The sequence below is a fragment of the Gadus chalcogrammus genome, chromosome 15 (genome assembly GCF_026213295.1).
Source record: "Gadus chalcogrammus isolate NIFS_2021 chromosome 15, NIFS_Gcha_1.0, whole genome shotgun sequence".
Classification (NCBI taxonomy): domain Eukaryota; kingdom Metazoa; phylum Chordata; class Actinopteri; order Gadiformes; family Gadidae; genus Gadus; species Gadus chalcogrammus.
In genome coordinates, this window is record NC_079426.1 from 26,407,389 (window position 1) to 26,421,454 (window position 14,066).

Genomic DNA, 14,066 nt, shown 5'->3' on the forward strand with positions numbered 1-14,066 from the left:
CTAATCAATGAAACCATTTCCACCGGCTCAGCAGCGTACCAGAAGCGCTACCATGCCGTAGCACTTCTATTTTTGACGCGAGCCGTTGCTGAACCGCGTCAATTTCAACAGAGCAGATCGAGCCGGGCAGGAAGTGAAAAAGTGAAAGCCATAGAGCATCCGGTCAATTTTCAAAATAAAACACAATACTCAGCTCATGTAGCCTATCACAACTTCACATCAACATAACGTCATGACCGGTGGCACCAGGTCAGCAGTCAATCAATCAAAGGGTCTCAGAGGCTCGGTGTTACGACCCCTACTCGTTAAGGGGGGGAAAGGGAAGTAACACACACAACCCGGTGGATTGGGATTGTAATTATTGTGCTTTATTACAATCCGACAAAGGAATAGAAAGGAACAACCATCAGAAAAGGGCCGTTACGTGCTGTTAAAGCAAAGAAACAAATATAACCAAAAGAGAACTCCTTAAAATAGAATGGAGCTACCTATCTAATAACAAAACACCAATAGTCCTAAAACAAACCCTAACTGGCTACTCTAGCATAACAAAACAGAAATACAAATGATCTGCACCCCCTAAACCTAGTGTGTCTAAACAGTGGAAAACCTAAATGGGAGTGCAAGTGAACAATATCAGTACAGGAGAGATTCCTCTTACCCTGGCCCAAATCTGGGAACACACAAATACAAACTCTTGCGCTCAACAGAATGCGACCACACGCCTTTGTTCCCTACAGGTGTCTGCCGCCGCTTGTAAGGCGCATCGGGATTTTATACGCCTCCACGGCGCTGTCGCTCTCTGGTTGGCTGGGCCCCGCACCACTCAGCCGCCAGGGCTAATCCGGGGACGGAAGGACCCGCCCACTTGAGCTGCTTTGGGGAAAAACAGGAGGGGTAGTGCATGCAGAGGGAGGGGAGACAATGCGGTCGGCTCAAGGCCGTAACAGTCGGTAACATGGAAGACGAGAGACAGAAATAATTTCTGAAATATATCATCCTTTTTATAAGGATAATGTCAGAAAGGACAAAGCCTGGCATTTAATTGCAGTAGGTTTGGGAGTGGAAGGTGAAAAATTTTGCCTTATTGTGTGCAGTAGAATTTTGATGCATCGCAATGCATCGTAGAATCAAATTGAATCGAATCGTTACCTGGTGAATCGTATTCGAATCGAATCGTGAGGGCAGTGCCAATGCACACCCCTACCTCTTACCTCTCTCACCTGTTCTCTCTCTCACTATCTCTCTCGGCCCCAGATGCTATTACTTGCAGCCTCTCACAATGGTTTACGTAGTTTATCTCGTTACTCGCCTCCTCTTTGGCTCTCCCATTTGATATTATCGGTAGTCTCTGGAAAAGCTTTGGAGCAAACTTTAAGGCGGAGGAAACACACAGAGATGCACGAGGCCCCCCCTCAGCCCCACAAACGCTCTGCACTGAGGGCCATCCCCCCACGGCCCCAGAGACCCTCTGCACCGAGGGCCAGTCCCCCACTGCCCCCACGCTTTCCCCCAGAATGTTGTTGTTGAATGGTGCTCTCAATTATTGAATGTTTATCTTTGTTAATGGGCAAACTTTATTTGTGATTAACAGTGATGAGCCACCTGCAAGGGGGCGTGATTTAATAAAAGTCCTCCTGCCCGCAGCTGATTGCGGTTGCAGCAAGTGCCATGAGAAGCAGCAGAACGTCTCTCGACTTTTTCTTTCCCCCCCGAAGTTCGGTGCTATAATGGGTTCACAACGAGTAGCCGCTGTAACGGGCTGCTCTGCCAACAGTTGTGAAGGTTAAAATCTGGTCAAAATCTGCCTGAGTATCCTGTAGTCTTTCCCCACCAGAAGTGACAACAACAGTTTCACAGCTATTCAAATTTTATTCAAAGATTAATTTATGTTAATTTATCTATATATCTATTTATCTTCCTTAGTGTACAATTGCACCTTGCTGTTATTGAATAACAGATGTCGGATGTTTAAAAAGAGGAAGATATGAAGAATAATGCAGGAAGCAGATAAGCAGCACCTGCACCATAATGGGAAGACCACTCTTTCTCTCTCGCTCTTTTCCCCCCTCTCCCTCCCCTTGCCACACTCTCCCCGTCTCTCTTGCTGTACTGCCCTCTCTCTCTCTCTCTCTCTCTCTCTCTCTCTCTCTCTCTCTCTCTGTCCTTCAGCCCACTCTCCAATTGATATGCTCAAATATTCCTTCATTTCGGGACCAAATCAACAGATCTGCTTTCCCAGAAGGACAGACCTGTACATTCAGGTGCATTCCGTCTGGCGTATTTAACATTTAAGCCGGCCAGTAAGGAAAAAACCCAACCACAATATAACGCAATACCTTTCATCGTATCCTAAATATACTGATGCACCTGACCCCCAGGCAGTGTTTTGATTCATATCAGACGACCCTCTTCACATCCATGCATACATTCTTCTGTCTCTCCAGACACAAAGAGGCCCTTCAGAAAGGGAAGCATGAATAATGTGGCGCTTATAGCTCTCCTCTTGTAGCCTTCTGTCTTGTGTCGTTGCTTTCTGCTTCGTCCCCTTCCTCCTGTCTCCCTCCCTCGCCGTCCACTCTTCTCACCTTTGTCACCAACATCTCTAATGGCGCATTTCCACCGGAGGGTGCAGGTCGGTTCAGTCTGCAAAGGTCGTGTTTCCACCACCAAAAGTGTTTGTGATCCGGTCCGAGCCGTATTGAGTAGTAATCGTCTCGCAGTACTCCTCCGTTGGGGTACTGAGACGCCTGAAAGGGTGGACTTCCGTCCGACAGGGGGATAATAATAACAAACAAACACATTACCCGCAAGGTATTTCTGGAAAACGGTGAAAGCTTAGTTTATTGAAGGAAATGTCACTAAAAAGTTTGCCGTCCTTCTTGGAAGTCCTACATTGTTGCTCTTTGTTCATAACCCTGCTGCGTTTGCGGCGCGTCAAAAGTTGAAATATTTCAACTCGAGCAGCATTTGACGCGCCGCAAAATACGTGAACGCACCCTTCGCCCTGCCGGGCACGGGCATGCCGCGCCGCAAATCAGATTTTGACGCGCCGCAAATCAAGTTTTGCTGCCCGTTTTCTCGGCAGCAAATGCTGCGGCAGCAAAGCGTCTCTACATTCACTTTGAATGGGATCACGACGCGCGTCAACTTTTTGCATCTTTTGGTGTGAACGCAGGGTTAGGTGCGTTCTTCTTTTCTACTTAGATTTGAGTAGAATGCTTACGTAGCTGCTGACGTAGCTGCCGCAGCTACACTGGTCCAAGTGCTTGCAAACAGTGACAATTCACTAAAGTAGGGTGACCAGACGTCCTCTTTTTCCCGGACATGTCCTCTTTTCGAGACCTAAAAAATGCGTCCGGCAGGGATTCCAAAAACGTCCGGTATTTTGCCTCGTCGCAAAAAAAAAAAAAAATATATATTATTGTTATTATTATCTTTTTATTTTTTTTTGCCTCGTCGCATATTTGTGTTTCTGGGTCTTTCACATAACCTACTAGTTATTACCATTGTATATGTCTATGGTTATTACGGCCTTCCAAGTTCTGGAAATGGTATCTCCCTTACGTTCCACCTTCTTGCGCGAGCTGACTGTAGAGAGAGTCTGTCATTGGGCGACCGATCTCATGTGCTCGTTGAGAAGGTGCCGTGTATAGACGGAATGAAACCCCCACTGAAGTACGTAGGCTTCAGCTTCAGGCTTCACGATACAAACCCCCCCCCCCCCCCCCCCCGTCAACAATCTTGCCCGGGGCGCAATTGGACCTAGGATCGCCACTGTCTGCAGCCATGCCTAAACGTAAATGTAAGTTCACGGACGAACTAAAGAAAAAATACCCATGTTTTCGCGCCCCCCCCCCCCCCCCCCCCCGCGACGAAGTGTCCTCTTTTTCACAAACTCAAATCTGGTCACCCTAACTAAAGAGAAAAACAATATGCACCGTTCCACTTTCACAATGTAAAGCCAACATCCGGCTGTACATGGCAGCAGATTGCTGCCCTTGAATGCGGGGAGGCGGTTGAAATGCATTTTATTTATCACAGCTCAGTAGCCAGGGTGTCAGGTAAAGGGCAAAGTCCTCAGCCTTTCTTTACCTCCCTCTGCTGCTGTCTATATCTCTCTATCTCTCCCCTTCTCAAGAGACATGGCAGTTTTTCTAAGCAGAGGGGAGAAAATGTGTGTGTGTGTGTGTGTGTGTGTGTGTGTGTGTGTGTGTGAGTTGTGCGTTTGTGTTTGTGTGTGTGTGTGTGTGTGTGTGTGTGTGTGTGTGTGTGTGTTTGTGTGTGTCTGTGTTGAGAGAAAGAGAAGAGATTGATGGATGACAGATCAATAGAGCGATGGAAGGGTCACTGTACACAGTGTGTACTTGCTAGAAGTGAGTAAGTGAGGAGGTAAGTGGGAAAGGGGAGAGGTTAGAAGGTAACATAAGGCTGTGAGGGAGCGAGAAGGAAGGGGGAGAATAGGAGAGGGTGAGGCTCTGGGACGGACTGTGAGGGAGAGAGGAGAAAGGGGGATAAGAGGAGAGGGTGAGGATGGGGATGGACTGTGAGGGAGAGAGAAAGAAGAGGAGAAGAGGAGAGGGTGAGGCTGGGGATTGACTGTGAGTGAGAGGCAGAAGGGGGAGAAAAGGAGAGGGGGGGCTGGGGGATGGACTGTGAGGGAGAGAGGAAGAAGGGGGAGGAGAGGTTGAGGCTGGGGGATGGACTGTGAGGGAGAGAGGAAGACGGGGAGAAGAGGAGAGGGTGAGGCTGGGGGATGGACTGTGAGGGAGAGGGGAATAAGGGGGAAAAGCTTTTTGCAAAATGTCATCATGGATATCACAGTTTCATTTGCAAGTACAGCTGTGAATCTTGGGTCTTTGTGCATCTCTGTGTGCGGGTTGATACTAGTTTGTGCATATCTGTGAGGACGTGCGTTTATATGCGTGCATGTGAATGTTGGTTATTTTGTGCATGGACGTGTGTGTGAGCGTGGACGCATATGTGTATATTAGGTGTGTGGGTGTGGGTCCATTTACTTTGGTGTGAGTTTGTAGCGCTGGCTTGTTTGCACACACACACACATTGCACACCACTTTTGTGTGGCTTTGTGCACATAAAGAGGATGGATGTATGGTTTCAATAAGCCTCTTATTTATATATTGGGTAGCAAAAGTGTAAATGATAAGCAAAGATTTCCTTATGGTAACACTTTACAATAAGGTACGCAAAAACGTGGGTAGTTACTGGGGAACGAATGATGAACGACCAGGGCCCTAACTGGGGCCCTAAATGAGGCCATAAGTGACAGTTATTCAGTAACTACTGAGGAGCTACTGGTAAACAGACCAGGGGACTACTGTATTTATTACTGAGTAATGAATGATGAACGACTGGGGCCCTACCTGGGGCCCTAAGTGAGTTATTCAGTAACTACTGAGGAGTAATTGTTAAACAGACTAGGCGATACTGTATTAATTAATCATTCTGTGAATTAGCAAACTGACCAATTTATTATGAAAGCAACTGCATTTTCTTGGGATTTCACAATTTGTTTTTAATTAACAGGGCACAAACGGGTTGATTGTCATATTTTAATAAAGATATTCACAATACATACATTAATATTGACATTTAAGGTTTACTTAGTGGCGGTAGTAATGTTAAAAGTTGTTGCATTAGTAATGTTAAAATCTTAAAAGCAATTGTACACCGCTGCAGGGCACGCTTTAAACCTGCCGCCATTGGTTTTAAGCGCTGTTGAGGCCTGGCTTGGGTCCCACACTGGATCGATTGGTAGAACTGGATCGGACTGATGATGAGTTGTTACTCATTCACGAACCATTCGTTCACCAGTAGTGAAGCTTTTTTAATCATTCGTTCACCATTCATTTACCAGTAGTGAAGCTTTTTGTGTACCTTAATGTAAAGTCATGCATCACACTGAGTTGTTACTCTTTCACGAACCATTCGTTCACCAGTAGTTAAGCTTTTTGAATCATATGTTCACCAGTAGTTAAGCTTTTTTAATCATTTGCAGGGCTCTCAAGTTTTGAACTGAGTTCAGAGTGAGATTTTGTCGGCGGGGGGGGGGGGGTATATTAGTTCCAATGTGACTGCATACTATAAATATAAATGTGTACACAGACATGGTGACTAATGTATGATAGTAAGCATTATTGGCCCTTAATACTAATATTCAGAAACAACACTGCCTCAAAAGGCTATTGGCTTAAGCAACACCAGTAGAGGAGTATACTTTCCCCTGAACTTTTAAACGTTGCAAACGTGCAAAAACATAATTATATATTTATGTGGCATTCAGTCCAATGCTTAAAATACATCTGTGGCATTCAGTAGGCCAATGCTGTGGTAAAGTATGACCAAGTGTTTCTTTCTGTTCAATAGATAGTATTTATCAATCCCCTGTAGGAGAAATGTGTTAATGTTTGTCCCTATAAAACAATAATGGTAAAAAAAAAAAATACAAAACATGACGGTACCTAAGTAGGTCAAACCGTCCAATCTGAAGGCTCTACTTAACCACTCCCCCTACTCACTTCCACCAATGCAAAGCAAACAGAAATGAATAGGGGAGGGCGTAGCCTAACTAGTTTGTGAACAACCACGAGAAACACAGCGCAAATTCAATGTGAACATGTATGAGGCTTTAATAAAATCCCGGACGATTTTGAAATTCCGCCACACATTTTTTTTATAGTGTCTCAAAAAGAGGGCATGTCCGGGCAAAAGAGGTCTGGTTACCCTACGTACGGGAAACCCATTTGATTCCTACCTGTTCCACTGTTAAATAGAGGCCCAAATTGGTTGGGCGCTATCCTGGTAATTTCTCTGCGAGAGAAATACGAAGTGTGGCTTGTGAGCGTGTGCTTGGGTTGAATTGCGTGTGTCTCACACCGAATACGTGAGACTTGAGAGCCCTGCATTTGTTTACCAGTAGTGAAGCTTTTTGAAACATTTGTTCGCCAGTTGTTAAGGTTGTGGGTGCAGGCAGGTAGGACCCAGATGCAGACGGTTTAGGGAAAACGACTGCCCACTCGGGTAAGGCATCCTCCAACTCGGGCCTTGACGCAACAGCCCTGCACGTACGCCCCAACACAGCCTCCTGCTCCTTCCTGCTGGGAATGTTCTCCAAGCCATCCATAGCTAGGATTATCGTCACCAACAAATCCTCCAACTCACGGAAAAATAGAGCGTCCGCTGGCTCCAATCTTGGTGCTGTCATTCTGTTAAGGTTGTGGGTGCAGGCAGGCAGGTAGGACCCAGATGCAGACGGTTTAGGGAAAACTGCACTTTATTTTCACCAAAAGGCTAAGGCAAGGAGCAAGGATCAAGGGAACACAGGTAATCACAGAGAACATGCAGGACCAACAAACCACAATGACAGCATGAGGAACAAAGGAAAGACGAGGGCTTAAGTAACAAACACAAGACACGCAACGAGGAACAGCTGAGACACATTAGGGGAGGGAGCAGTAATCAACACAGGAGGGAAACACACCAAAACACGACACAGACCATGACACCAGTAGTGAAGCTTTTTGTACCATTCGTTCACCAGTTGTTAAGCTTTTTGAACCATTCGTTCACCAGTAGTTAGCATCGTCTGCCCAAATGGCTAACAGACACTCGACTTCTCTATGGGACCAACGTGAATCAACAGTTGAACTGCTTGACCCCATGTTTACCGTTTAATGGGAAAGAAGGCTCGCCTTTATTATGTCCATGTTTGTCGTATAGACTATACGTCATCCAGCTCAGGTTGCGTAGCCGTGCGTGTGCGCGTGTCGGCTCATTAGCATCTGTACTGTGGCGGCCCGTACCGTAGGAGCACACCTCTCCCAAGTGGCCAAGTTGGCCTGGCCTGGCCAGACTGGCCACACTCACACTGGCAGATTTGAGCACGGTCAGGTGTGAAAACGGCCACGGCCAGATGGCCTAGTGTGAGTGCACCCTTAGGGCCCTGGTCATTCATCATTCGATACTCATTCGTTCATCAACTACCCACGTTTTTGCGTGGCTTATTGTAAAGTGTTACCCAATTAAATGCCCCCATATACGAACAGTACTCAACAGAACTAGTCAAACTAATCTTGAATATGGATTAAGCTGATTAAAACCCTTTATGGATCATTCTGTGAGAGCCACCTTGTACACGGTGTTCCTTCTGAAAAATAAAAACCTTATTGAAAAGAGATGGCAATTTGTGCAGACAACTGAAATGAAATGGTAAGAAAGGGTGAGTATTTCTGATATGTCATTAAGACAGATTATTCACTATCGTTACAAATGACCAGTTGTTGCAAGGGAAGCAACTCCAAATAAGGTTGTGTGTCTGCACTTCCATTCATTCTGCTGCTTCCCTTTCTTCTTTTTTTTGTCCATTAATTTGCAACAACCATTATTGAAAGTTCTTCTTTCAGATTATTATTTTCCTTCTTCTTTTTCCTGACACCTCAGCTTTCTCCCAACGTTATGATATCATCTACCTTTCCTCCGATCTTCCATTGCTGTGACATTAGCTCTATTCCCAGTCCCAGAACACCCCTGTCTCTCTATATTGCTGTGAACACACAGAGATAAAATCCACTCTCTGCGTCAATAATAAATAACCCAAAGTGAATACAAAATAAATAAAAGACGAGAGGGATCTTTTCCCCCTGCTAATAACTGTCATCTTCTCTCACAGTCCTACTCACACACATATGGGAAGAATTGAGTACTTCATTACTGACACACCCAAACACACACACACACACACACACACACTTGCGCACAGGCACACGCAAATGGAGGAAGATGCAAGCAGGTAATGGCAGGTTTTGGGGTTTTTGCTTGATGTGTCCTGAAGGGAAACTTTGCATTTTTACTTTGGTCAAGCAAATGTTTCACGTATCGACGTTTCCTTTTGAGTGGCCAATGGGCACTCAAAATTTTCACCATACTTGCCTCACATTCAGCCATTCGCACAATAATAACCAACAGCAGAGTTCACAATACACAGACACAGCAAGGTCTTCTGAGCCTAGTTCAGGGACACCTTGACACTTGCGAGGAGCAGTCAGGGATTCAGGGATTTTTTCGTCCTCCATGGGCCCCTGACGCAGTCTGGGCCCCAGTGCAGTGCACCGGTTGCACCGTCGATATTTACGCCACAGCATCTTGTGGAGGTACAGCTCCACACTCAGATGATGAGGATGAGGACGAGGACCACTCTTTCTCCGGTGTGTCATTGTGGTCATCCCAGCCATGTTGTCCTCCTAGGTCTCTCAGCAGGGTGCCGGGGAAGGTCCTGGCTGATGGTGATGAATGGTTGTAGAAATACACGTGACTTGACCTTCCCATTGTCACACTGCCTTTTTGGTGTCTTTCTTTACCTTTCCCACATTTCATCTTCCTTCCTTGCTGTCTTCCTTCCTTCCTTCCTTGCCTCCTAGTTCCAACCTTGCCATAGACCTTCCTCTGCGATAGAGACTTCTTTGCACGTCTTCTTTTTTTACCTCTTCCGTTCTTCAGTCATTTTTGCGCTCCAACTGCAAACAAACATACATGCATGTATGTTTGCGCATGCACCCACCCACAAACACACACACACACACACACCAAACACACACAAGCACCCGCACAATCAATCCACACACGATGGTTTGAAGTGTATTTAGACAGTTTGACATTGTATGTGGAGTATGTATAATTTATGAGCGTTCTGAGAAGAGCTTGTAAGGAACAGGTTCCTCTCACTCCACTAAAAACCAGACACATTTGATATTTTTGAATTGTTTCTGTCTTTCTGTCTGTCCGTCATTTATCTACTTGCCCCATATAGATAATCCAGCTTAATTCATGGTTAAGGAATGAGAGTGAGAATGTTCTATCTATTTTGGTATGTACGGCTGCAAGTAGCGTCTTCCTTCACACTGTCTGTCAGTTGCCATGTTGGTGGTGTTCCAAGTGATAAGACATGACCAGGGTGTTAAGACAGCAGTACCCAGCAGGGAGGAGGTGAGAAGGGAGCGCTTCTCTGCTTTCTGCTGAGCCAAAAATACTTAAAAAAAAGACCATTTACATAATGTTTTCGCAATAGTTGTTTTGGCCTGCACTGTAAAGCCATTATTGCAATTTCCAGTAAAAAATAAAAAATAATAATAAAAAAAATGAAAAAACTATTTGTTTTTGTATTGGCAGGCAAAACAGAAAAAGTGAAATCCAGTCCTCAAGGTGTTGGCTTCTTGGGGACAGAATCCCATTGTGACCGGAATGAGGCTTTCCACCCAGGAAAGCTGAAAGCACCGAGCTGAGACTGTGGCATAGCTAATCAATGAGACAGTCATGGAATATGCACACACATATACACACACACACACACACACACACACACACACACACACACACACACATTCCACACAACACTCATGCACACACAGACACACATAAACACACACACACACAAATAAACACATACAGACACACACCCACACACACACAAGTAAACAAACACACACACAAATAAGCACATACAGACAGGCACACTAGTGATGGGTTGTTCGGGACCGAATCATTTCGAATGAACAAATCTTTATCAAGAACGAACCGAACTGATTCTTCTCTCTCGTTCGTCTCGTTCGTTCTCATACTCGACTCCTCCCAGACCCGCTGACTCGCTGTTCGTTCACTGAGTTGTGAAGAGGGAAGAGCCTTAGTGAGCGAGCCTATGATAATACGATTCAATGTCAGTAAAATGGTAAATGCATGCTGTCTTTGTACTTTCTGTGTCATGCCAGATTAATCAAATATTTTAATCCTCATCCTCATCCTCATCGTCATCCGCTTATCCGGGGTCGGGTCGCGGGGGGAGCAGCTCAAGCAGGGGGCCCCAGGCGTTCCCAGGCCAGTGTTGAGATATAATCTCTCCACCTAGTCCTGGGTCTTCCCCGAGGTCTCCTCCCCACTGGACGTGCCTGAAACACCTCCCAAGGAAGGCGCCCAGTGGGCATCCTTACCAGATGCCCGAACCACCTCAGCTGACTCCTTTCTAAGTAAAGGAGCAGCGGCTCTAATCCGAGTTCCTCACGGATGGCTGAGCTTCTCACCCTATCCCTAAGGGAGACGCCAGCCACCCTTCTGAGAAAACTCATCTCGGCCGCTTGTACCCGCGATCTCGTCCTTTCGGTCATCACCCAGCCCTCATGACCATAGGTGAGGATAGGAACGAAGATCGACCGGTAGATCGGGAGCTTTGCCTTGCGGCTCAGCTCTCTTTTCGTTACAACGGTGCGGTAAAGCGAACGCAATACCGCCCCTGCTGCTCCGATTCTCCGGCCAATCTCACGCTCCATAGTACCCTCACTCACGAACAAGACCCCGAGGTACTTGAACTCCTTCACTTGGACTAAGGACTCATTGCCTACCCGGAGTAAGCAATCCACCGGTTTCCTGCTAAGAGTCACGGCCTCAGATTTAGCGGTGCTGATCCTCATCCCAGGCGCTTCACACTCGGCCGCCAGCCGATTCAGTGAGTGCTGAAGGTCACAGGCCGATGATCCAATGAGGACCACATCATCTGCAAAAAGCAGTGACGAGATCCTCAGACCACCGAACTGCAACCCCTCCCCACCACGACTACGCCTCGATATCCTGTCCATGTATATCACAAACAGGATTGGTGACAAGGCGCAGCCCTGGCGGAGACCAGCACCCACTGAGAACGAAACTGACTGGCTGCCGAGAACACGAACACAGCTCTCGCTTTGGGAGTACAAAGATTGGATGGCCCTGAGGATAGACCCCCTTACCCCATACTCCCGCAGCACCTCCCACAGTTTCTCCCGGGGGACCCGGTCATACGCCTTCTCCAGATCCACAAAACACATGTAGACCGGATGGGCATACTCCCAGGCCCCCTCCAGGATCCTTGCGAGAGTGAAGAGCTGGTCCGTAGTTCCACGTTCGGGGCGAAAACCGCATTGTTCCTCTTCAATCTGAGGTTCGACGATCGGCCGAACCCTCCTTTCCAGCACCTTGGAGTAGACTTTACCAGGGAGGCTGAGAAGTGTGATACCCCGGTAATTGGCACACACTCTCTGGTCCCCCTTTTTGAACAGGGGAACCACCACCCCGGTTTGCCACTCCTTTGGCACTGTACCCGACTCCCACGCGATGTTGAATAGGCGTGTCAACCATGACAGCCCCTCAACACCCAGAGCCTTTAGCATTTCTGGCTGGATCTCATCAATCCCTGGGGCTTTGCCACTGCGGAGATGTTTGACTACCTCAGTGACCTCCACCAGGGAAATTGACGACGAAACACCATCAACCTCGAGCTCTGCCTCCAACATAGAGGGCGTGTTATTCGGATTCAGGAGTTCCTCAAAGTGTTCCTTCCAACGTCCGACGACCTCCTCAGTTGAGGTCAACAGAGTCCCATCATACTGTACACAGCTTGGATGGTTCCCCGTTTCCCCCTCCTGAGGTGCCGGATAGTCTTCCAGAAACACTTTGGTGCCGACCGAAAGTCCTTCTCGATGGCCTCTCCGAACTTCTCCCACACCCGCTGCTTAGCCTCCGACACGGCAGCCGCTGCAGCCCTTCGAGCCTGTCGGTACCCTGCAACCGAGTCAGGAGTCCTCCAGGATATCATATCCCGGAAGGCCTCCTTCTTCAGTCGGACGGCTTCCCTGACCACCGGTGTCCACCACGGTGTCCGAGGGTTACCGCCCCTTGAGGAGCCTAAGACCCTGAGGCCACAGCTAGCCACCGCAGCTTCAGCAATGGAGGCTTTGAACACCGCCCACTGGAATGCCAGAAAAGCTCCGCCGGAGGTGTGAGTTGAAGATACCTAGGACGGGGGCCTCCTCCAGACGTTCCCAGTTCAGCCGCACTACTCGTTTGGGCTTACCAGGTCTATCCGGAAATTTCCCCCATTCCCTGATCCAACTCACAACCAGATGGTGGTCGGTTGACAGTTCCGCCCCTCTCTTTACCCGAGTGTCCAAAACATGCGGCCTCAGATCAGATGACACGATCACGAAATCGATCATCGATCTTCGGCCTAGGGTACTCTGGTACCAGGTACACTTATGAGCACCCTTATGTTCGAACATGGTGTTTGTTATGGATAATCCATGACTAGCACAGAAGTCCAATAACAAACGACCGCTCGGGTTTAGATCAGGGAGGCCATTCCTCCCCACCACGCCTCTCCAGGTGTCTCCATCGTTGCCCACGTGGGCGTTGAAGTCTCCCAGCAGAACTACGGAGTCCCCTACTGGAGCCCCATACAGGACTCCATTCAGGGTCTCCAAGAAGGCCGAGTACTCTGAGCTGCTGTTTGGTGCATACGCACAAACAACAGTCTGAGTTTTCCCCCCTACAACCCTTAGGCGCAGGGAGGCGACCCTCTCGTCTACCGGGGTAAACTCCAACACCGCGGCGCTCAGCCGGGGATTTATGAGTATCCCCACACCCGCCCGGCGCCTCACGCCCTCGGCAACTCCGGAGAAGAAATAGAGTCCAACCCTTATCCAGGAGTACGGTACCAGAGCTGAGACTGTGCGTGGAGGTAAGCCCCACCAGATCTAACTGATAGCGCTCCACCTCCCTCACAAGCTCCGGTTCCTTTCCCCACAGCGAGGTGACGTTCCACGTCCCCAGAGCCAGCTTCTGTCGCCCGGGTCTGGTCCGTCGAGACCCCTGACCTTCGCTGCCACCCATGTGGCTGAGCACCCGACCCCAACGGGTCTTCCCACAGGTGGTGGGCCCATGGGATGAAGAGAGGGGGGGTGCCACGTAGTTTGTTCGGGCTGTGCCCGACCAGGCTCCGTGGCAAACCCGGCCACCAGGCGCTCGCCATCGAGCCCTCCGTCTGGGCCTGGCTCCAGACGGGGGCTTCCTCCGGGCCGGGTCACATCTCCTCTTTTTTCGTTATTCATTGGAGTTTTTTGAACCATTCTTAGTCTGGCCCCTCACCTGAGACCACTCTGCCATGAGAGACCCTACCAGGAGCACAAGGCTCCAGACAACACAGCTCTCAGGTTCACAGGGACACGCAAACCTCTCCACCACGATAA